Source organism: Aquarana catesbeiana, linkage group LG07, assembly GCF_042186555.1.
Source record: "Aquarana catesbeiana isolate 2022-GZ linkage group LG07, ASM4218655v1, whole genome shotgun sequence".
In the NCBI taxonomy this organism is placed as follows: Eukaryota; Metazoa; Chordata; class Amphibia; order Anura; family Ranidae; genus Aquarana; species Aquarana catesbeiana.
In genome coordinates, this window is record NC_133330.1 from 250,885,265 (window position 1) to 250,909,050 (window position 23,786).

The 23,786-nt window shown below is 42.2% G+C and overlaps 1 protein-coding gene across 1 annotated transcript in view; it reads right to left on the reverse strand.

Annotated features, from left to right (window-relative positions):
* The window catches only part of LMO4 (LIM domain only 4), a 55,699-nt gene that overhangs the window by 27,050 nt on the left and 4,863 nt on the right, over positions 1-23,786 (reverse strand). The gene's annotated exons all lie outside the window — the stretch shown is intronic.

A 23,786-nucleotide genomic window follows, 5' to 3' on the forward strand; every position in this document is an offset into this window, starting at 1 on the left:
GAAGTACCATCTCAGTTATCACAAAAGCAATTTCCCCCACTTGAAGATTTCCTCTGTTCGAATGACAACTCAAAAGTTTCAGTCCCAGTGACAATGGTCACCAGGAAAATCATAGTTGCCAACATTGGGAAAAAAAAATTAGGGACACTTTTTTTGGCTGTAGGCGGAGTCAGCCTATAATTAGGGGGCGGGGCATGCGTTAGTAGGCGTGGCATTAAAAAAAGGAAAAATGCTGCGCGCGAAGCGCGCCGCGCAAAAAAATGGGCGTGGTTTACGTGAAATAGTGGGCGTGGCTTACATGGGCGTGGCTAAATGGGGTGTGGTTAGAGTCTGAGGTGAATGAGGGATGCAGAGGGAAAGGGGGGTAGAGGGATGGAGGGAAAGCAGACCCAGACCCTACACCATAATAGCAATGTGTATTCCAGAGTTTAACAATCAGCAGATAAAGATACTCCAAACACCTGGTGTTAGCGCTTCAATCATCCCGGCACCATGGTTGTTATGGTGTCAGGATGATTGAAGCGCATTATTACTATTATTACATTGTAATATAAATAATGAAATCATTCAACTCACCATAACGCAGAATCAGTGGGACCCCTGAGCGTGTCACCTGCCACGTCGCCTGCCACCAGATGCCATCAGGTTCCCCCAGCAGAGTCTGTCCTTACATAAGGTGCCCCCAGCAGAGGGGGGAGAAGGGGGTGCAGGTATGTTGGTGACACAGGGGGGAGGGGGGAATCAGGTATGGTGGTGACACGGGGGGGAGAGGGGGGTGCAGGTATGTTGGTGACACAGGGGGGAGGGGGGGAATCAGGTATGGTGGTGACACAGGGGGGAGAGGGGGGAATCAGGTATGGTGGTGACACAGGGGGGAGAGGGGGGAATCAGGTATGGTGGTGACACAGGGGGGGAGAGGGGGGTGCAGGTATGTTGGTGACACAGGGGGGAGGGGGGAATCAGGTATGGTGGTGACACAGGGGGGAGAGGGGGTGCAGGTATGTTGATGAGACAGGGGGAGGGGGAATCAGGTATGGTGGTGACACAGGGGGGAGAGGGGGGTGCAGGTATGTTGGTGACACAGGGGGGAGGGGGGAATCAGGTATGGTGGTGACACAGGGGGGAGAGGGGGGAATCAGGTATGGTGGTGACACAGGGGGGGAGAGGGGGGAATCAGGTATGGTGGTGACACAGGGGGGGAGAGGGGGAATCAGGTATGGTGGTGACACAGGGGGGAGGGGGGAATCAGGTATGGTGGTGACACAGGGGGGAGAGGGGGTGCAGGTATGTTGATGACACAGGGGGGAGGGGGGGAATCAGGTATGGTGGTGACACAGGGGGGGAGGGGGAATCAGGTATGGTGGTGACACGGGGGGGAGAGGGGGGGTGCAGGTATGTTGGTGACACAGGGGGGAGGGGGAATCAGGTATGGTGGTGACACGGGGGGGGGGAAGAGGGGGGTGCAGGTATGTTGATGACACAGGGGGAGGGGGGAATCAGGTATGGTGGTGACACAGGGGGGAGGGGGGGTGCAGGTATGTTGGTGACACAGGGGGGAGGGGGGAATCAGGTATGGTGGTGACACAGGGGGGAGAGGGGGGTGCAGGTATGGTGGTGACACAGGGGGGGAGAGGGGGGTGCAGGTATGTTGGTGACACAGGGGGGAGGGGGGAATCAGGTATGGTGGTAACACAGGGGGGAGAGGGGGGTGCAGGTATGTTGGTGACACAGGGGGAGGGGGGAATCAGGTATGGTGGTGACACGGGGGGGGAGAGGGGGGTGCAGGTATGTTGGTGACACAGGGGGGAGGGGTGGATACAGGTATGGTGGTGACACAGGGGGGAGAGGGGGGTGCAGGTATGTTGGTGACACAGGGGGGAGGGGGAGAATCAGGTATGGTGGTGACACAGGGGGGAGAGGGGGGTGCAGGTATGTTGATGACACGGGGGGAGGGGGGAATCAGGTATGGTGGTAACACAGGGGGGAGGGGGGGTGCAGGTATGTTGGTGACACAGGGGGAGGGGGAATCAGGTATGGTGGTGACACGGGGGGGAGAGGGGGGTGCAGGTATGGTGGTGACACAGGGGGGGAGAGGGGGGTGCAGGTATGGTGGTGACACAGGGGGGGAGAGGGGGGTGCAGGTATGGTGGTGACACAGGGGGGGAGAGGGGGGTGCAGGTATGGTGGTGACACAGGGGGGGAGAGGGGGGTGCAGGTATGGTGGTGACACAGGGGGGGAGAGGGGGTGCAGGTATGGTGGTGACACAGGGGGGGAGAGGGGGGTGCAGGTATGGTGGTGACACAGGGGGGGAGAGGGGGGTGCAGGTATGGTGGTGACACAGGGGGGGAGAGGGGGGTGCAGGTATGGTGGTGACACGGGGGGGAGAGGGGGGTGCAGGTATGGTGGTGACACAGGGGGAGGGGGGTGCAGGTATGTTGGTGACACAGGGGGGAGGGGGGAATCAGGTATGGTGGTGACACGGGGGAGAGGGGTGCAGGTATGGTGGTGACATGGTGTGCAAGAGGGGAGCCAGGACCATCAATGTCCCCAGCCAGCGGAGCCCCAGTCCATCCATGCTGGACCTCAGCCTTTGAGAAGTGTACTGCAGGGAAAGCTCCAAGCCTCCCATACACTGAGTACACCCCCTCCCCCTATCTCTCCTCTCCCCCACTACACTGACAGGCCACTACTCACAGTGTCAGACAACTCCTGAACAGCCAGATGAAAGCCTCCCTTCTTCCCTCCCGTCACTCCCACTATTCCCTGAGCTCCGTTGGACACAGGGGGGGGGGAGGAAGGGTGATGGCAGTGGAGGCTGATCACGTCTTCCTTGTGTGCAGTGTAGAGCGGGGGGGGGTTGCCAATCCCTCCAACCAATAGGCTTCAGTGTACAATAGAATTTTCTATTTGTACACTGAAGAGAGAAGCGGATTGGCTGCCCCTCTCCCCTGCACTGAACACAAGGGGAACATTGTGTCTGACTCGTGGAGGCAACGGCGGCCATTTTTGTGGAGCCGTTGCCGTTTTTTACAAAAACACTCACGATTTTCTCGGGACAAACCCCAAAAATTCGGGAAAACACCCGGGACAAAATTAAATCGGGACAAGGGTCCCAAAATCGGGATTGTCCCGGGAAAATCGGGACTGTTGGCAACTATGGAAAATGAGGGCTTACATGCCTAATAGAAACACAGTAATAAAAACCTGCCTCACTGCTCTAGCCAAAACTAAAATACAAAAAGGGTTTTATAACCTTTAGAAGTTTTAGAACATCCAATCAGGCATCCTGCTTACATACGCTTTCAAAGTGGCACCACAATCTCTTGTTACACGATTGTATGAAAGTACTCTTGCACACATACACACTAGTATAAACGAGCCTGTGGTGGGCTGAAATAAATGTAGTATATGACACCAAGAACATAGGAAGCGTAAAGATCAGTTCTGATGCAAACTGGAAGACTAGGATTCTTCCACAGGGATTTAACAAGTACAACAGCTAGTTGCACAAAGTGAATGCTAGAAGAAAACTTTGTACCACTCAGCAGCAGGCTTATACACACAGAGTGCTCAACCTGACCAAACTAAAGCTGTTGACAGCCATCAAGTAAAGGAACTTCTCCAGCAGTTTTCATTGACCCCACACAGTAAGAATGTCGGGCTATTTTGAAATACAAGTTTTGCCACTTTTTTTTTTTTAGTAGTGCCGAAACCCCACCACATTCATGGCAGACTACAAGTGATCGGCCAACATGAAAGCATTAACGCAAGAGAGAACAGGGAAACTCTGACACTTCCTTGTAGTGAAGATTGCCCGATTAGACCCTGTCTGCCACTCCAACTGGTTGAGGGCAATGTGCAACTTTTCTTCTTACCTGTCAGCAGCTTGTTTTCTTATGTGGCAGTCATTTTTAAAACAGAGTCTGTCATTCCAGAACTTTGCAAGCTGCCATTAGTGACCTGAACATATATGTCAACTGGCTGTAATGCTGACCAAACGACTTAAAAGTTGGAGCTCCTGCCGCAGAACACCTTCAGACTTCTCCCAGGTCAGTATTGTTGAGATCAAACTAACAATTACTGAATAAGAAGTTAGCATTGGGACTGAACTTGGGCAAAGAAAGTGTAAACACCAACACACTGTGGAATCTCACGTACAGAATTCAGAATTATGCAGTATAGAATTTACAGCACAGGGTACAGAACAAGTGGTGTGGAGTATCAGACTGAGCTATGCCATAACCAGGCCAGAAAAGGTGTAATACACATAAGCATTAAAACATGGCACAACTGTGGACAAGCCCACATGCAACTCATGTCTGGTCCTATACCAGTATACCCTCAAACAAGTAGCAGCACCACCTCTATTTACTCCAGAGATTAGTAGATTAATCCGTCAACTGCTACTAGTTCATTCCTTTGGGCCAAGACCGATTCTCTGTATGCCACATTCTATAAATACAAAGTTGCATGAATGAACAGAGGATAAAACCACCAATTACTTAATTTGTCAACCAGAAGCAAGACAAACCTTGCCAATAGCTCAATTTAAATTTTTGTATCTTGTTATACTACAATCTAAAGTCCTAATAGACACCAACTGTGTCTGGAGGAGGAATTCATGTTGCATTTGGAGAAACATCTTCAAAGCAACTGGTTCCTTGCAACAGACTCAATGTTCACAAAAACAACGGAACACACAGCTGCCAGAACATATTGAGTATAGACTAATCCCCAAAGTCATTTCAAATTCATTATTAAGAAGGCCTCATTGCCCCACACCTGTCAAATATTTATTTTAAAGGTCTACTGCTTAAGTGAAATACTAAGCTATATTATTCTCTGGAGACAATAGGCAATCCATTTGACCAATGACAAGTGGACTGAGCAACACTATTAGGTCTATAGATACAATAGGACTTCTGGCATGCATGCCAAGTCAAAAAGTTCTCAGTATTAAATACATTTAAGGAAATGTTAAAAGCTGGAAAATCCTTTTTTGGAGCATTCTATCAGTGCCAAACATGCTACATAGCTGCTCAAAAAAACAAACAAAAAAAAAAAAACCACAACACACTGTAGCCAAAGCCAAAACCTTAAAAAAAGAAGGAGTTGTAAAGGCAGATTTTTTTTTTTTTTAATCTCCATGCATTGAGATAAAAAAAAACCTGTGTGTAACAGCCCCCCCAGCACCCCCCTAATTACCTACCTAAGCCCCTTCTCTCTCCAGCGATGTTCACGATCCCCTTTATCCATCCAGGACAATTCTCCTGATTGGCTGCCATTGGCTCTTGTGGCTGTCAAAGTCAGCCAATGAGGGGAGAGGGGGCAGTGCCAGGTCAGGGCTCCATGTCTGAATGTATACAGGGAGCTCTGACTCGGCTTGGGTGCCCCCTGTAGCAAGCTGCTGACTGAGGGGCACTCAAAAGGAAGGAGGGGCCAGGAGCACCAAAGAGAGACCTGAGAAGAGGAGGATCCAGGCTGCTCTGTGCAAAACCAACTGCACAAGAGGTAGGTATAACATTTTTTTTTTTTTTTTTTTTTAAATAAACACATGAATCTTTACAAATCATTTTAAAGTGGAACTAAACCCTCCTATGATTTTTAGCCAAGGAGGTGGTCATTTTGACCTCTGATTTTAAACTGCCACGATTCTGCACGTGATCAATTATGACACCAACCATTTGATGGTTTGACAGTTTGGTTGAGAGCACAAGTAATGTGACAGTTACATTCCCAGTGGTAAAGGAAAAAGTGCTGGAAGTCACACATCTCTGCAAAACCCCGTAAGAAGGAGTATGACGGCCTCAGCCCGGGCTTCAACCAGGCCATGAGCCCAGGCTGAGGCTGTCATGCACCTTCTTACGGGGCTTTGCAGAGATGTGCACTCTCCAGGACTTTTCTATTAGAGGTCTAGAGCTGGGACGAGCTCTGCTCTTGTCTGCACTCCAAGCAGTTGCTACATAAGAGGACCTGGTGGAGCCTTGAGCGGCACCTGTAAATTTAGTTTTGGTCACAGTTCGATTCCCAGCATGTGCCGGGAATGTAATTGTTTTTTGAAACTGAAAATTGATGGGTTTAGTTCCACTTAACATCATCAATAAAGCGAAGAATATTGTAATATATTACACTATTGCAGCTTACTACTTCCTTAGAAAGGGTGGTGTTAGTTTTCAGTTTTAGGTTCCCAACCCCCCCCCCCCCCTTTTTATTTTCATCTGCCAATTCTGCCAGTAGTACACTTGCTGACCAGAGTGGACAACGCTCTCTCATACCAATGTATTTGTGAGGAACAGCTTTGCCACCCTAGGCTGTTCTCCTGACTCAATCTACAGGCATCTTTCCATCACCACTTCATTGGGGGGGTGTTCACAAAAAGCTGACTGCATGGTTTGAGATTTTAGTGCACAAGGAACTGCAATTCTGGCTCTGAAATTCTGGCACATCCACAGGATTTTTTTGAATGAACTTAAAATGAAAGAAAACTGATGACACCATCACATCTAAGCACTGGTAAGCTATACAGGATTTAAATATTTTTCTTAGGATTAGATACATTTTAAAAATGGCCATACACTAGTAGACCAAACATTTGTCAATTTGACCAACTCTCATTGGTACATTTTACGACATGATGAAAAACCCTTTACTTTTTTTACAAAATCGATTTTGGAGTGAATGGACCTTTCCAAACAAAAACCACATTCACTGTTTGAAATTCGTTCATTCGGGAAAAAAGTTTTCCCATCCGTGCTATTGAAAGCAAAAACATTGATTTTACCCTACTAACAATTAGAAAATCAAATGTTCTTAAAATGTTTTCAAACAAAATTCCACAAGTGTATAACCAGCATAAGCCTTGAAATGAATACTGGAAACACTAAGGTCACTGCATTGCATTTAATCAACATTCTGGTGACCACTTATCAGTTTTTAATGAAGGATGGGTATTTTCAGACAAACCCACTTCACGTTCCATGCAGTCTCAAACAGAAAGCCTCACATGAAAATGTCAGTACTAAAAAAGTAGCTCAGTCACCAGATTCAAGCTTTCTTTGGATGTTTTAACTTAATTGGCGATACATGAAGCAAAAGAGAAGTTGTCAAGCACTGACTTCAGGAAGCAGATCCACCAATTCACAAGGAGCATAGCTCTCTGGAGTATGGGCAGTTGGCCTCCACCTACCTGTCCATACACCCTCAAGCCGACAACTTGGAAAATAATCAATTGTTTATGGATGGATTGCCCTGGATAATTGCGATTTCCCACAAAGCATATGGATCTACCAAAAATGCCTGTTTAGTTAACAGTCCTCTGTCTGTGAAAATATATACTAAATATATACGCTTGTGCTAATGGTGTATCAAACAAGTATATGAAAATAAAATAAAAATACAAAATGCAGCTGCTACACACAAAGTGCTAATCACTTGAAAGACATAAATATAAATATAGCGCTTGCAAACACAATGAGTGAAAATATGTTGATAAAGAAGAAACAACGTCCAAATAAAGTGACTAAAGGTGCTCCAATCCAAAGTGAAGGAAATATAAGGTGCACAACACCCCCTCACGTATCCCCACTCACCAGATCAGAATGACCCCCCGCTTTTCAGTCTGGTGGGTCGTTAAAGCTTGGTAAAGATATCCTGGGATGGCGGATATGGTGATAGGTCATCAGGTCCAGAATTCCTTTATGAAGTTTCTCAGCCAGAAAAAACAGGTACCCAAAAGTAAAAACAGAAGGGAACTGATAGTGAAGTAGCATTAAAAAAGATTTTATTGTAAAAGGGATGGGTACTTACAAAAGTAAGATAAAAAACAAGCCTCAAACATGGAGCTGTGGGTGTAAAAATGCCGTTCCTGGCGTGTGCGTTCCATGGGACCGGAAGTGACGTCAGTGATACCGGAAATAGCGATTTAGTGATAGTCATTGAGGATTTTGAAAGTTAAAACCTTTAAGGTGATTGAAGAAAAAAAAAAAAAAAAAAAAAAAGTGTGTTTATTTTCTTTAACAGGTTATACTTTGCTTCTCTCTGTGCAAAACCACTGCATAGAGCAGGTTGGTAACCACCGCTCCAGGTAACTGGGTTCAAATCTACCGTCCTCCGCTGGGTGAATGATTGTGAGAGCTCCAGGTGCTGGCAGTTGCTATTCCAATGGTTTAGGTGCAATGAAAAATCTGGACAGCCGCACTCCGGGTTGGAATAATAAAAATAAAATCTTCTTTTTTGAAAAAATAACATGATTTAAAATCCGTACATGGCTCTGTTGGAATATTGCAGCATAACCGCTAACGCGTTTCACGCTCCCATAGAGCACCTAAACCATTGCATAGAGCAGCCCGGATCCTCCTCTTCTTCTAGGTGTGCCACCATAGGAAGCCTCTTCCCATCATGGCACACCTGCGGGCTCCATCCCGAGCCATATTGCCTGTGTCTATAGACACAGACAGCGCAGCTCAGCCCAATCACCACACTCTCCTCACAGGATTTGATTGGCGGGAGCAAATGTCTCCCGCTCAATCAAAAAAAATTGAGAGGGGAGAGAGCCGCTGCTCTCGCTGGATGCACAGCGCTGGATCCAGTTCAGTCTCAGGTAAGCATAAGGGGGAACTGGTGAGTGGAGCTGTACAGTTTTTTTTTTTTTTTTTTTTTTTAACCTTCATGCATAAGGGTAAAAAAAAAAACAAAAACACAAATCTGCCTTTACAACCAATTTACCTCCCCTAATGACCCTGTGACTCTACCTAGTGGAATGTATATTTTTTCTAATAGATTGGTTAACGAGTGTAGCTACCAAGTCACTCATTCATTCTTTGCTACACAACATAAATCAAAATTCAGCCTGTTCAACAGGGACTAGACAAATTTCAAATTCATATGTGGCCACGGTGGTTGAAGAAGTTGATCTACTTCTGTTCAACGCCCCTGTTGGTATTTTTTCACTCGATCAGCTCTGCATGCACCACTGATCTGTGTGTTCCGATGGTGGGGAAGTCTCCCTACTGTCAGAATACAAATGACTCAGAGTGGCGGATTCCCACATACACATTGAGTGTATGGATAGGGGAACTGGGTCCGTTTTTTTTCATTTAACCAGCTGGCTGAAGGAGGGGGGGGGAAAAAAAAAAAAAAAAAAAAACCACACACACAGCCAGCCTTGGGCTGGCCAGCCAAAAAGTCCATTAATTAGCTTAAACAAAATGTGTGCTCCCTTAAAATGTGGCAAAAGGTTAAAGAGGAAATAGCCAACACGGCCTGACCTTTGACCTGTACCTACGTAGAATATTGTTTTACATTGCAGCATATTGTCCAGTAAACTTTTTTAGTTAAAAACAGAATCTAAGCCTTGATGAAGGGGGATGTTTGACCTGCAAAACCTGTTAGCCATTTCGTCTGACCTTTTGTCACATTTTAATAAAAGTGTACTGAACTTTAATTGGGAGGAGTGGCACGCGCATCTTTGTTTACATTTTTTCGATCACTCAAGAGACCAAAAGGTTACCACTCTATAAATATCACTTCAGGCCCAGCGCTCCACCAACACCTATTGCTACTATGGTATAGGAAGACAAACTTCTCCAGGACGGTGGTAAATAAAGTGCTGCTCAAACAAGTGCTCATTGTTGCCTATTCTTTAAAGCCTTTCTTGATTAACAAATGCTTCCTATCAAACCAGGCTGAACAAAATAAACCCAACAGTGTATGGCCAGCTTAAAGTTGAATTTCACCCAAAAGGGAAACTTCTCTTTCTCCTTTACATTTGTAGTTTTTTTTTTTTTTTTGGGGGGGGGGGGGGGGGGGAGCAGGTACCCACTCCAGGAAGGATCGCCGCAGCGATCTGATCAAAGGGTTCGACCCCCGCCACCTTCTGGGACATATCAAAGGTCCCAGAAGACTACGGGACCAATCAGAAAGCACAGCGTGACTCGTCCATGTGCAGTTGGAAGCCGGCTGTGAAACAGGGCTTCATTGCCGGTTACCCTTAATTAAGATGCCAGCGCCCGCACCCGATGCCAATTGCAGAATTGGCTTAGGTGAGGACATCGCTGGATCCAGGGGCAGGTAAGTGTTCTTATATTAAAAGTCAGGACCCCTCCACCCATCCTCTCCACGTTATGCGGATATTCAGAAGTAGGTACAGGAACTTTGACAAAGGCTCTGACCTTTTAATAACTTTGATGGGACTATAGGCACCTGATTTAACTCATAATGACATGATCCCGCAACGATATCTTGATGTACGCCTTATGTATTCCCATGATAGGAAAGTTGATTATATAGTGTATGCCGGAAGTACCTCATGGGCTTTGTCGTTATTGTATATTGTGAGGTTGTACTCCAATTGGAGCCGCAGCCCTCTTGTTTTTGTTTTTTTTCCCTTTCTGTTGTTTAATGTCTGTTGAACTATCCAATAAAATCTTTATGAAACAAAAGAAAAAAAAAGCCAGCAGCTACAATATTTTTTTAACGGGGAGACTGGAACTCCTCTTTAAAAAAGGAGTGGATGGGGATGTCTCAGTTTTGGATCAAACCATTGTGTTTAAAGTTTTCTAAACTGTCTGAAAGGCAAAAAATATATTAAAAAAAAAAAAAAAAAAAAAAAAAAAAAAAAAGGGATGGATGTGGTCCAAGACAGTCATTTACTTCCTGCCAATGACCCAGAAACAAAAAAGGATTAGCACTTATTTTTCAATAAGGCACAAGCAAATAAAAGCCAGAAAGCACAGGTTTTCCCCACTTTAAAATTTTATTACCAAGTTTTATGTTTTGCCTCAAGATTTTCTTTAGGGCAGTTACAAAAAAAAAAAAAAAAAAAGATATTTTTCACACCAACATTGGTTGGTGTGTTCCTATAATCTTGTGCAGAAATGGTGCAATACAGGCAATTCAATAAAAGGGGGGGGGGGGGGGGGGGGGGGGGCGAGGAAAAAAAAAAAGTTACTCATGGCACCCATTAATTGATTGCCCCAATTTGCCAACATGCACTAGAATGTCAGCTGGAACACTACGACTACTGGAAGCTGAAATCTGATTGCCTTTTATGGCCCCCTCCACTTGGCCTAAATTGTTTCAATGCGATTTGGACTTAATGCAGTAAGCATGTTTAAATGGTTTTAGAAGTACATTGGAACAAACAGAGGGAAAAAAAAAAAAAAAAAAAATTAACAAGCTGGCTTTGTAAGTATGAAATAGACGACTCATCTAAATGTCTCTCCCAGTGAATGATTGTTCTGGTCTTGATGCTACCCTATTATAGCTCAAGCCTCTGGGAGCAGATAAAAGACCTTGGCCCCAGCAGCAAACTCTTCATAACTTGTGAAACTCATTTTAGATCTGTCTTGACCAAGTTCTCCAGGGCGTCACTCAGTGTTTTTGCTCTATGTGCAGTTCTTTATTAGCAGCCTATGATTGAAACACACACTACATTAAAAACTCCATTCCTGTTTAACAGGAGAAATAATTCACCTTCACATAATTGGACAAATGCTTTTTTGAATGTTTCTTCAGTTCTAGCAGCAAGTAAGCTTAGTGGTGTTCCAGTTATAAGTCAAACCTAACAAAGCTTGTGTATAAAACGGAAAGCCGAACTCAAGGAAAAGAAAAAAAAAAAAAAAAAAAACGTTTGCACCCATATAACCCGTTATTTCTCATCTTAACCACTTCACGACCGCTCACTGTATATATACGTCATTTTTTTAAAGATGGATATCTCGGTAACGGCAGCAGCTGCTGCCACAACCGAGATATCCATCTTTACAGCGAGCGGTTCTGTACACGATAATGGTGGTCTCAGTGGCGGGTTCGCCGCGAGATCACCGTTATCGGCGGCGGGAGAGGTGCCACCCCCCCTCCCGCCGCTCTCCCGCACCCTCCGCCGCTTACCGGAGCCGTCGGTAGCGGCGGAGGAGATCGGGACCTGTCACCGCTGAGGTACTGAGACGAGTGAGGCCAAGATGGCCCCCACCCGTCTATACCATGTGACGGCCGGAGCGACGTCATTACGACGGCTCCGCCCACTTCTCTTAAAGGCACAATTTTTTTTGTGTCATTTTTTTTAAACGACTTTTTTTTTTTTTTTTTTTTTTGCATTTTAGTCTAAATATGAGATCTGAGGACTTTTTGACCCCAGATCTCATATTTAAGAGGACCTGTCATGCTTTTTTCTATTACAAGGGATGTTTACATTCCTTGTAATAGGAATAAAAGTGATCCAATTTTTTTTTTTTTTTAAAACAGTGAAAAAATAAATAAAATAAAGTAAAATAAATAAAAAAAATTTAAAGTGCCCTGTCCCGACGAGCTCGCGCACAGAAGCGAACGCATACGTGAGTAGCGCCCGCATATGAAAACGGTGGTCAAACCACACATGTGAGGTATCGCCGCGACCGGTATTGCGAGAGCAATAATTCTAGCCCTAGACCTCCTCTGTAACTCCAAACATGCAACCTGTAGAATTTTTTTAAACGTCGCCTATGGAGATTTTTAAGGGTAAAAGTTTGACGCTATTCCACGAGCGGGCGCAATTTTGAAGCGTGACATGTTGGGTATCAATTTACTTGGCATAACATTATCTTTCACAATATAAAAAAAATTGGGCTAACTTTACTGTTGTCTTATTTTTTTATTCAAAAAAGTGATTTTTTTCCAAAAAAAGTGCGCTTATAAGACCGCTGCGCAAATACGGTGCAAAAAAAAGTATTGCAATGACCGCCATTTTATTCTCTAGGGTGTTAGAAAAAAAACAATATATAATGTTTGGGGGTTCTAAGTAATTTTCTAGCAAAAAAACCTGTTTTAAACATGTAAACACCTAAAATCCAAAACGAGGCTGGTCTTTAAGTGGTTAAAGTAGCTGTAAATCTTAGAAATGAAATATGAACAAAGCATATTGGCTCTATAATGTGTACTTACTCTCAATTAAAAGCACTAAGGTGTTATTTCTGTCTGCTGCTTTGTACCCCTATCAGCAGGAATCAATTGACAGTTTTTCCTGACACAGAGAAAAAAAATGGTGACAGGGGAGGGACCTCCAGCAGACTGACAGCCTCAGCTCTGTTTCTGTGTGTAGTGGGGGCATGTCTCTCCCCTCCAATCAGCTCTCAGACCTCTCCTCGCTGAGCTCTGCAGAGTGTAACATCAGCTCTCCGCCCCCCCTTTTTCTGAACGCTCCGATAAGCTTATAAAATTCAGCACCTTTAACAGATAGAGAAGACTGCAGATTGACAGATACAAGTTTTGTAGGAGGATCTGTTTAATCACCGGAGGTTAGTCCCTTCACCGGGTATATGTCAAGGTTTACAACCACTTTAAAATGGTGTTTTTTTTCCCCTTTTTTTTAAAAAAAAAGCATAGGTATGCAGGTAGTGAGAAATGAATATGGTTTCCTGACAGAAAGACCTTCTACCCCTTTAACTTCCTTTTCATAAGATTGGTGGCTGCTATGCCCTCTATTCCCTAGTCACCAGTCTTGTAACCTCCCTTGAGAAGTAGTTCTCGTCTCGTGAGCAGTGATGTAATTACACCTCCGCGTGTTTTAGTTGGCGAACCTAGGAGCCTCAGACGCAGTCTGAACTGCCCACTGTTTGTTACTGGATCTGTTGGGTGTAATATGACAATTATGTGGTCATAAACACAAACCAATAATTGGCATACCCACCACCTCAATCCCGCTCAACAGCTATGAATTCCCACTGCATGATGAGAATGGATTTTTCTGTATCGGCACAGAGCAGATGTGACACATCCTGCACCAAAATAACTCCTCTGGGTGCCCAGCCAGAGATACATACATCAATGGGTGCAATAACCTCACAGGTAATTCAAAAGTAAATTCATACCATAAGGGGCAATTTTACTGTAAATATTTATAAGGTCTACAGCCTGTCCCCAAAGTCGTCACTGCTGACGAAACGCATAGGGTATGGCCTAGTGTATTCTTTTACCCTTTGGTATTACACTACAACTTGCTGTTGAGTGGCGCCTGTCTCTCCATTGGAAGCTGGTCCTGACCTTTATAATCTATGGTCCAACTGCTCTGGTAAGAGGCACCTGGAAACTGTTGCTATCTGGTGGAGTCCACTCTTTCTTGTGCATATGGCACCATTTTGGAGGATCATATATATTTTTGATGTATTGTGAAGGGACCCAATTGTTTATTAATGGACTACATATATACTTTTCAGCACTTGATGTAATGAACTTTGATTTTTGGATCCATACTTCTATGAGTTAAAATAAATTAAAAATGTATATTTTAATATATAAATATATATATATATATATATATATATATATATATATATATATATATATATATATATATATATATATATATATATATATATATATATTACACATACATTACATATACACACACATATATACATACATACTCTATTAGTTGCACTCTTGCACTTATTTGGTTTACCAGTAGTGTACCCCAAGGTTCAGTTCTGGGACCCATACTTTTTAATAAGTTTATAAATGATATTGGGTCTGGGATTAAAAGTACCATTGCATTCTTTGCAGATGACACTAAGCTATGCAGTGGAATAACGTCCTTACAGGATGTCTCCAATTTACAAGCCGACCTCAATGCACTGTCTAATTGGGCAACTAAGTGGCAAATGAGGTTTAATGTTGATAAATGTAAAGTTATGCACTTGAGGGCTAAGAATATGCATGCATCATACATACTTGGGGGTGTACAACTAGGGGAATCAATAGTGGAGAAGGATGTGGGGGTTTTGGTAGATCATAAGCTCAAGAACAACATGCAATGCCAAGCTGCGTTTTCCAAGGTGAGCAAAATCCTTTCTTGTATTGAGGAGAGAAAGGAGAGAGATCATTTTGCCCCTGTACAAATCATTCGTAAGACCTCATCTGGAATATGTGGTTCAGTTTTGGGCACCAGTTCTCAAAAAGGATATCGGGGAACTGGAGAAAGTGCAGAGAAGGGCAACCAAACTGATAAGAGGCATGGAGGAGCTCAGCTATGAGGAAAGATTAGAGGTACTCAATGTATTCCCTTGTGAGAAGGAGATTAAGGGGGGATATGATCACCATGTACAAATATATAAGGGCTCCATATAGTGAACTTGGTGTTGAGTTATTCACTTTACAGTCAACATGGAGGACAAGGGAGGACTCTTTACACCCAGAGGAAAAAAAGATTTCATCTCCAAATACGGAAAGGTTTCTTCACAGTAAGAGCTGTGAAAATGTGGAATAGACTCCCTCCAGAGGTGGTTCTGACCAGCTCAGTAAAATTGCTTTAAGAAAGGCCTGGATTCTTTCCTAAATGTACATAATATAACTGGGTACTAACATTTATAGGTAAAATTGATCCAGGGAAAATCCGATTGCCTCTGGGATAAGGAAGGAATTTTTTCCCCTGCTGTAGTAAATTGGATCATGCTTTGCTGGGGTTTTTTCGCCTTCCTCTGGATCAACTGTGGGTATAGGATTATGTATATGGGATTGTATGATATTTTTTTATGGTTGAACTAGATGGACTTATGTCTTTTTGCAACCTGATTAACTATGTAACTAAGTTTGGATTGTTTGTTACATACTCGCTATTGGTTGCACTTTAATAGTGGTCATCTATTTGGAATATTTGTGTTGCTTTTTTGTTTTAATCTATGTTTGGAACCAATATCACAGTTTTATTAGCAGCTGCTTATTGTGCGGCCTGTGACCTAACACGGATTTACACACATATTGTTCATGTACTTATCCGACAGCGTTTAAAGAGTGTATTTTTATGTGTCCCAGAGTTTGGCTTAAAAAGATAAGGTATGTTATATGGAACAGTGCATATCTGCAGTTTTCCCCCATAGTCACAGGTAATGCTATCCAGCTTGGTTTCTTAGCTGAACATCAGGAAAACCTGACCTGTTAGTTGTGTGTGAAAGCACTTTAAAAATTTTTATGTTTCTGTAAAAAGCAAAGACTAGTTTTTAATTTGCCTGATGACCATTATTGCTCATTAGCGGTATTTGTCAGGTCACAAATATCAGGCTGTAATGTCACTAAAGACAAAAAAAGATTCCCGCGGCATAAAATCAGCTTTTATATACACACACCTGTAAATGCCAACCACGGGTCTTTGTTTTTTTATAAATATAAAGAGGCCGATATAGGTTAAAATGTGTAGTGCATAGAGATTTGATTTTTTTTTTTTTGTTAAATGTGTTTTAGTGATAGATATAAAAGGGTAAACAATTTACAGTAATTGATTGGCAAGTTTAAATAAAATGTTATTTGCCAATTTGTCGTTACATGTCATCGCCACCTAGAGGTGAAAATTGTAAACATTTAGATGTAGGAGCTTTATTATATTTGAATGGTCACATTCTTTTACCAATCGCATGGAGAAGGAGGCCCAATTATACAAAATAAAGGAGTCCACCACTTTTACCTGGCATGTATTACTCTAATTTCGAAGAAGGGTACTGCTCTGAAGTTGGGGTATAACACATTTCAGAAACCATGTACTGGAGTAATTTTAGACTACTGTCCTGTCAGTAGGATGTGCCTAGACCAGCATTTGCCAAGTCTGTCTTCAGGTCCAGACAAAGGTACAAAGTCTGCAGGTAACAAAGTCTGAGCAACTCAATAAGCAAGTGTATGAATATTAACAAAATATTCAGTGTTGGTTGGACTTGTAGACAGGTTTGGGATTTTGGATACCTTCCCAGATGTACGTACCCGCTAATGAATAAGAAGTGTATTTTGGTGGTTTGGTTTAAGTAAGTCTGTACTGAGAGATTATGGAGGTTGCCAACTCCTTCTGAAAAAGTCATGTTCTCAGCTGTCATGCTGATCAAGTTGTTTCTAGACTTCCCAGGTTACTGAAACATTTGCAAATTTAAGCCTTCCATAACTCAAATTTCATCCGATTCATCAATCGAAGCCATGGGTGGCCCTGTGGGCACCACCCAGGTAGAAAATGGTCAGTCGTACAGCGACTGCATCTAAGCAAACAGTTTCAATATTCTGACAGCCATGGTTGCTGGCTGTCAGAATACAATAACTGGCAGCAGGAGATGCCTAAATCCACCTAAACAGAAGGAGAGAAATATGTATGGCTAGCCTATGAGTGCAAAAAAATTGCAAAAAAAACTAGCCAGAGCTAGTCAGGTGCATAGTATCCTTTAAAGGTCAGTAATGGCAGGCCTCACGGTAGGGGGTGTCCTTTAACTATCTTAACATATGTAATAGAACAACTTGACATCCCTTCAAATGTAAGATCTGCAAGACCTGTTGCTTAAAAGAAAATAAATAAAAAAAGGCTAAAGGCCCCTTTCACACACACGGACCCCGTTTGTTTTTCTTCCATCATTTGAGGAATGAAAAACGGACATCAATGCATCTCTACGGAAAAACTGATCAATTTACATCTGCAATCATCCATTTTTTGAAACGGATCAAAGCACCGTTTTTGTTCCGGTAAAAACGGATGTAAAAACAGACAAACGTTCTGTTTTTGCATTGATAGTGGATGTAAAAACTAATGAGCAGCTGATGTAAACTTCATCCACTTTTTCTACCCTTTTGCCTTGCAGCACTAGAGTCGTTGGTTCGAATCCCAACCACTGCACTACCTGCCTGGAGTTTGCATGTTCTCCCTGTGTGGATTTCCTCTGGGTATTCTGGTTTCATCCCACGCCCCAAAGACATGCTGGTAGGCCAATTGGCTCCTGTCTAAATTGGTCCTAGTATGTATCAATGCGAGTTAGGGACCTTAAATTGTAAGAGAGCAAGGACTGATGTGAATGTGCTATATATGTAAAGCACTGCATAAACTGAAAGCACTACATGAGTATAGAATAATAATAATAATAATAATAATAATAATAATAATAATAATAATAATAATAATGTCTGTAGCCAACATTTTAGTTTGGAACAAGTTAGCATCCTATACCTAGGTGATTCAGATGGGTTACCCTCCTGCATAGCTTAACTACTGGCAGAAGGAGTCCACAAGTCTGAACTGCCCCCAAGACTGCCTACTACACGGCACCTTTTCCTGACTGCTGCTTGTTAGGTAGCATCCTTTAACTACCTAACCAGGAGACCCTTTTTAGCCATAAATTCACTATGAGCAATATGAAGTGGACCGGTTAGCCTTTCATTCAGCCATGCTGCACACAGTAGTTCTTAAAAAACAGAGTAGCTATTGTATGTCACACATTGTCTTCACTCCTTTGTATTCAACAGCCACCCAAGACCACATTGGCTACAAAAGACAATATGGTCTATTGTTCGCTTTTAATTGCCTGGATGTTGGTTATCAGTCTCTGTGCATGAAGGTCATTTGTAGGTCAAACCCAATTTCCCTAATGTGGTCCAGTATGATATGTTTGCGTTTCCCTTTCTCACGCTCCCTTGCATAAGATTGGTCAATTTGCTTTCATGGGAATGCTTCCCATCAGTGTGTACAGGCCGAAAATTTAATTATATCATTTTCTAGAAATTGAAAAATCACAGTGAATGTAAACCCTTGTAAATTAAGAGAAGTAATTGCTTTTCACTCTGAGCCAAGAACGAAGGCAACTGTGTAACTGTAGCCTTTTCTAAAAACTTGTTTTCACAGAGTTTCTGCGAGGCAGGAGAGTTAATTATCTAACCAGGGGATTGTGCAGGACAGTGTTTGATTTAAAAGGCTCGAGGCTTTAGGTGCTCAATTAAGTAGCTATCAGTCTCAGTCTGGACTTTAATGGGCTTTTTTCCCTCCTCTTCAACTCCAGCTATGGGGTGGGGGGGGGGGGGTGGGTGGGAGGGGAGATACACCCCAGGTCAGGCTAATTAAAGCCAGGGGACTCCTTAATTGTGATGACAGAAACGGTTTCAGTTTCCTCTGTTAAGGTCTTCAGACTAGAGGAGATCGTTAATATTTTAGCATTTGGGGAACACAATCAATCACAAAAACAGCAAGATGTGCCTATATAGTGAGACCATTTACAATTACAGGCAGATCATTGTTCTAAACGGTAGATCTTGACATAAGAGATTGCTCGCATGTAAATATTTTATTTAATGTTCTCGACTGGTTGGTGTCACTGGATCTCATCTAATCTACAGATGTAGCTGGAGTCAAAGTGCGAAAGGAGCACCGGTCTGCTGGTGGCAACAAAATCCAATGAATGTCAAATGATAGGTACATTGCTGCCATGAGTTATGTGTGTAATACCACATAACTCATGCTAGGCAATGCACCACGGTGTGTGCGCGCAACACAAAAAAAAAAAAAAAAAAAAAATTAAAAACCAGGTCAAATAACTACAGCGCTTTACAAGTTAAAGAAGCAGTTGCCTATTGAAGGTAAAACATGAAAAACAGTTTTAAAAAAATAAATAAAACATTTTTTCATCAAGTAGTAAAACAATTTCAAGGTGTAGTACCCAATAACCAATCAAGAATTCCATTAAAAAAAAAAAAAAAAGTTGGGAGCAGACTACATATAAGATTGGTTATAGCACCAATACTCTAATAGATCAGTTTTTTTTTTTTACAGTAGCCCTTACAAATAAGACATGCCCAATGCACCCCCAACTGGGGGCACACGGAACTACAAGTCACAGCATGCCAAGAAAAACTATTAGCACAGCAAAACACAAAACCACAGATGGAGGGGGTGAGTTGGGGAATATTCCACAGGTCTCCATTTAAAAAAAACATTCCACAATTTAGGGCCATCACAACAATACTTTATACATTTTGACTGAACAGACCATAGCCTTGTCATGTGACGTGCATCTGTGAATATGCATGAGAGAAGGTCAAGAAAAATACTAAGGAGAAGCCTGGGGTGAGCCATAGAGCCATTATACATATCCATAATTATTTCAGAAAATGTTCACCCTCTTTGCATTTTACTCTGTCTAAAATACAATTAGGAACATAGAATGATGCATCTTTATGACTAAAGGTACATCTCAAGCGTGGTGTACACAATAAGGCATGCTCTATACCTGTGTGACTTAGGCTGGCCCATACAATTTTCCTTTAGATTTACCAAAATCATATAATATGGAGGTCAAACCTAAACACTTTCAATTTGCATGCAATCAGGCAGGCCCTAGAACTACATAGTTGAAAGTAAATCTAAAGAAAATTGTACAATGTATGGCCAGCCTTATTCAGAAATTACCTTCAATCATTTTAACAGATATACATATTCAAACATGGCGTTCAAAGCTTCCATCCATTCCAAAGGATTATTTGTCCTATACTCCAAATCCACTTATTCTATATGTCGATTACTTTACCTTAAAACTAGAAAACAAATCAGCTTCATATTCATCTGAAACTTCTAACATTAATAAAATTACCGGTCGCCCCCTGGCGCACTTACTGCCATTCTTAAAGGCAGCATTAAGACTGTTGTATTAGAAGCCAGGAGAAAATTTATGGACTTCAAGGTCAAAACTACTTTTTTTTTTTTTTTTTAATATAAAATTCTATCCCTTAGCATTAACTGTTTTCTAAGCAATTATGCACGTCGCCCTTTTCCGTTTAATTCCTTTCCGCAGTATAATGCATTAACCCCCAGCTCACCGGGGGTTAATGGAAGGTGTATTAAATGCTACAAAGTGATGCCAAGAGCCAAGTCCATTAAAGGTACTTCATACTAACTGGATACTAAGGCACCTTAAAAGCTCTGGGAGCTATTGATGCTTAGGGGAAAAAAAAAAAAAAAAAAAAAAAAAAAAAAAAAAGGGAAGGGCTGAACATAATGGCTGTAGCTACATTAGACAGGAGAAGGAGGGGAGAGAAAAAAAAAAATCTGCCAAATTACGCTTGGTTAATTCAGAGTAACAGATCTGCCCCCAAGTGAATTGGAGGCCTTGAATTAATTCTGTTATGACAAATCAAGATAAACGTTCCCCCTAAATTGCATGCGATTTAATTAATTTTTGAGATCCAGTTTTTTTTTTTTTTTCTTCTCTTTTCCCCTCTCTCCCAGCTAATAGTTCACATGCTCCTGTGCTGTCATTGTGCTTGAGTGGGCAGACTTCAAAGTGATATTAAATAACCAACTATTAGATTTACCTAGCACGTCCTATTGGAAAAACGCCATTTAATTACCTAGCCTGTTCAATTAAAGGGACAGCATTTCCCTGAATATAGCAGCTTGCTGTTGATTACCAGGGAAATTAACTCTCTGCATGATGTCTCTTGGACTCTTTCTAAACCACAGCAAAAGGAGGGGGTTGAGGGGAGTAGGGGGGGCAGCTACCAGGCTTATTCCTACGAGAATTACAGTCAACACCTCTAACGACATAGTAATTGAGGAATGTTCTCTTATATAGGCTTAAAGCTCACAGAAACTTAAAATTCTTGACCCCAAAGCTAGCAGTTCAATCAAGAATTAATCAAATATACGGATGCCTCTGCAAATCAGTAACTGGAGCAAGTTCTATAGACCACCATACACCCTTTTTTTGCTCCAAACAGCTTTCTACTCTACAGAACGATAGCAATCCACCCTTACAAATAACCATTCAGTAGCAAAAATAAAGAAAAAAATCAATCATATATATAGTTAAGACAACATAACCTGCATTATAGCTACTCTCTGCATGACTTATTAACCAAGGAGAATGATTGGCCAGGGGCTATCTATACAACCTTGCCATACCATAGGGATACAGGTGGAGCACCGTACCTCTCTCTGTATTTTTAAATCATGGCAACACAATCCCCTGTCACAAGACAGCAACGTTTAGAATCAAAAGATGCTGTAATCACATCATCGTCTGGCCAAATCCTTTTAATGTTTCTCAGTGATCAAGCTCTGGCCCTTTAACAGGCTGAATCCTCAGCCCTGGTTAATAATCCCCTCTCTTACAGGCCAATTTTGTTAATTAAATGTTTTGTTTGCGATGCAGCTCTCATTCAGTTCGGACACGTCATTCTGAGCAGATCTAAGCCAGGGCCCAGATCTCATTAGATAAAACCTATCAGGACTAAAAGAAAATGGAGGAGTCACTAATTAAAGCTTTTAATTGTGTGTATTCACTGTCAGCCTGTTTTATCTCGAATCTGCGATTGTGAGCTGCATGTCAGTCTCCCACCAAAAGCACTTTCATTAATGGAGGAGGTGGATTTGGCCCCCACCCCTCGCCCCTACACTCAAAACGAAGGGGAGAGCAGAAGCACTTTGTTTGGACTCGCTCAGAAGGTGCATTTCAAAGACACAATCATATCCTTCCATCAAACTCCCTAAAGACATTTCGGGCCACATCTTTACCTTTGTACTTGGCCACTTTGCCAGCTACCATTAAAGACCAAAAACATCTGATTTAAAAGTCCGATCGGTAAATTGATCGCTATCGGAGGCAACATTTTCATTTAGCTTGGTCACATACACTTTGAGGAAACTTCATTAATAAAAAATTACTTTTTTTCGTGTTTAATGCCATAGTAAAAACAGAACAGATGATAACCGCGGGATCAGTTACAATTACCTGTCACATACTAGCTAAATGAGATGTTTGTGGTCAACTCAATGACACATCTAAACCCAACACCCTCATTTAAAATAGCTGTCAAGATGCAAGATTTGTAGGCACGTATAGGCTTATGGAGAAAAACCACAACAAACAGCAGAGAGAGTTGCATCTTGATATAACACAGCATCCTGGCATTAACCCAGGAATAGGTTAAGTTTTCATGATTGCCCGGAAGCTAAGAGGACTTTAATTAGCAACAAACTGCTTCCAACTAGTTGTCAATGACCAGTAGCCTACACAACATCTGGACAATGGTGTCCACTTTTACACTTTCCACAAATGGCCCTCTTCCTCATGTTCCACCCCATTTCTCTCAAATTCTGTCAAGCTCAGAGTAGTTGCTCTAGCTGCACCAGGAAGGTAAAGAATGGGAACCGTTTTGCTGAACTGCGTGTCGGTTTTCTAACCTTTAAGTCTAAAAAAAAAAAACACTTAGTGAAATGAATGTTGCAATCCCTCAATGGCCTTTTCGCTGAGAATATTACTTCTATTTAGCTGATTGAAGACATCAGGGTTCTGTAGAGGACATAGGTTATATTATTTGGACTCTATCATTTTAGCACTAAATGCGTTCTAAAGGGCCATTAAATTCAACCTGGGTCATAGATAAATTCCCTTACCAGGAGCAAAAAGTAGAGCCATTACTAACAAAATAAAAAAAATAAAAAAACATGCATTAACCCAGTGCATTACGTGCTAGTACAAGATCTATAATAAAACATTTTTTTTTATTCTCTTAGTGCTTTTATTTGATGTGCTAATGGCTTGGTTAAGGTAATCTTTAACAGGACGTATTTGGAAGTACAGGGCAACCAGGTGCATCAGTGTATTAAACCGTTCACTTAAATTAAATATGTAATCCTTCAAATGCTTTTCTGTTTAATGACTTAAGAAGCTTGGTTTCACCTGGACGGATCAAGCCAGCACACCATTCCTTATCAATTCCCGTCTTTAAAATGACATTAGAAAGTATGATGGACATGCAATTAATCTTTGCTCACACCTTGCGCAATTAATGACTTATTACTTTGGATGATTGCATCCAGAAGTCAGGAAATGGATCATTTTCTGCAGGGAGGGAATGAAAAAGATGCCCAAACTAGTGCTGGTAATTAGAACATTCAGCATGTTTGGTCATGTGTGAAGCAGAAACTATGCATAGATAAAATCAATCAATATTTACATGCATTTCTTCAGAAATATTAGCTCAGGATATCATGTCATGGTCTGATCTGGCTCACAAGTTAGTTGCA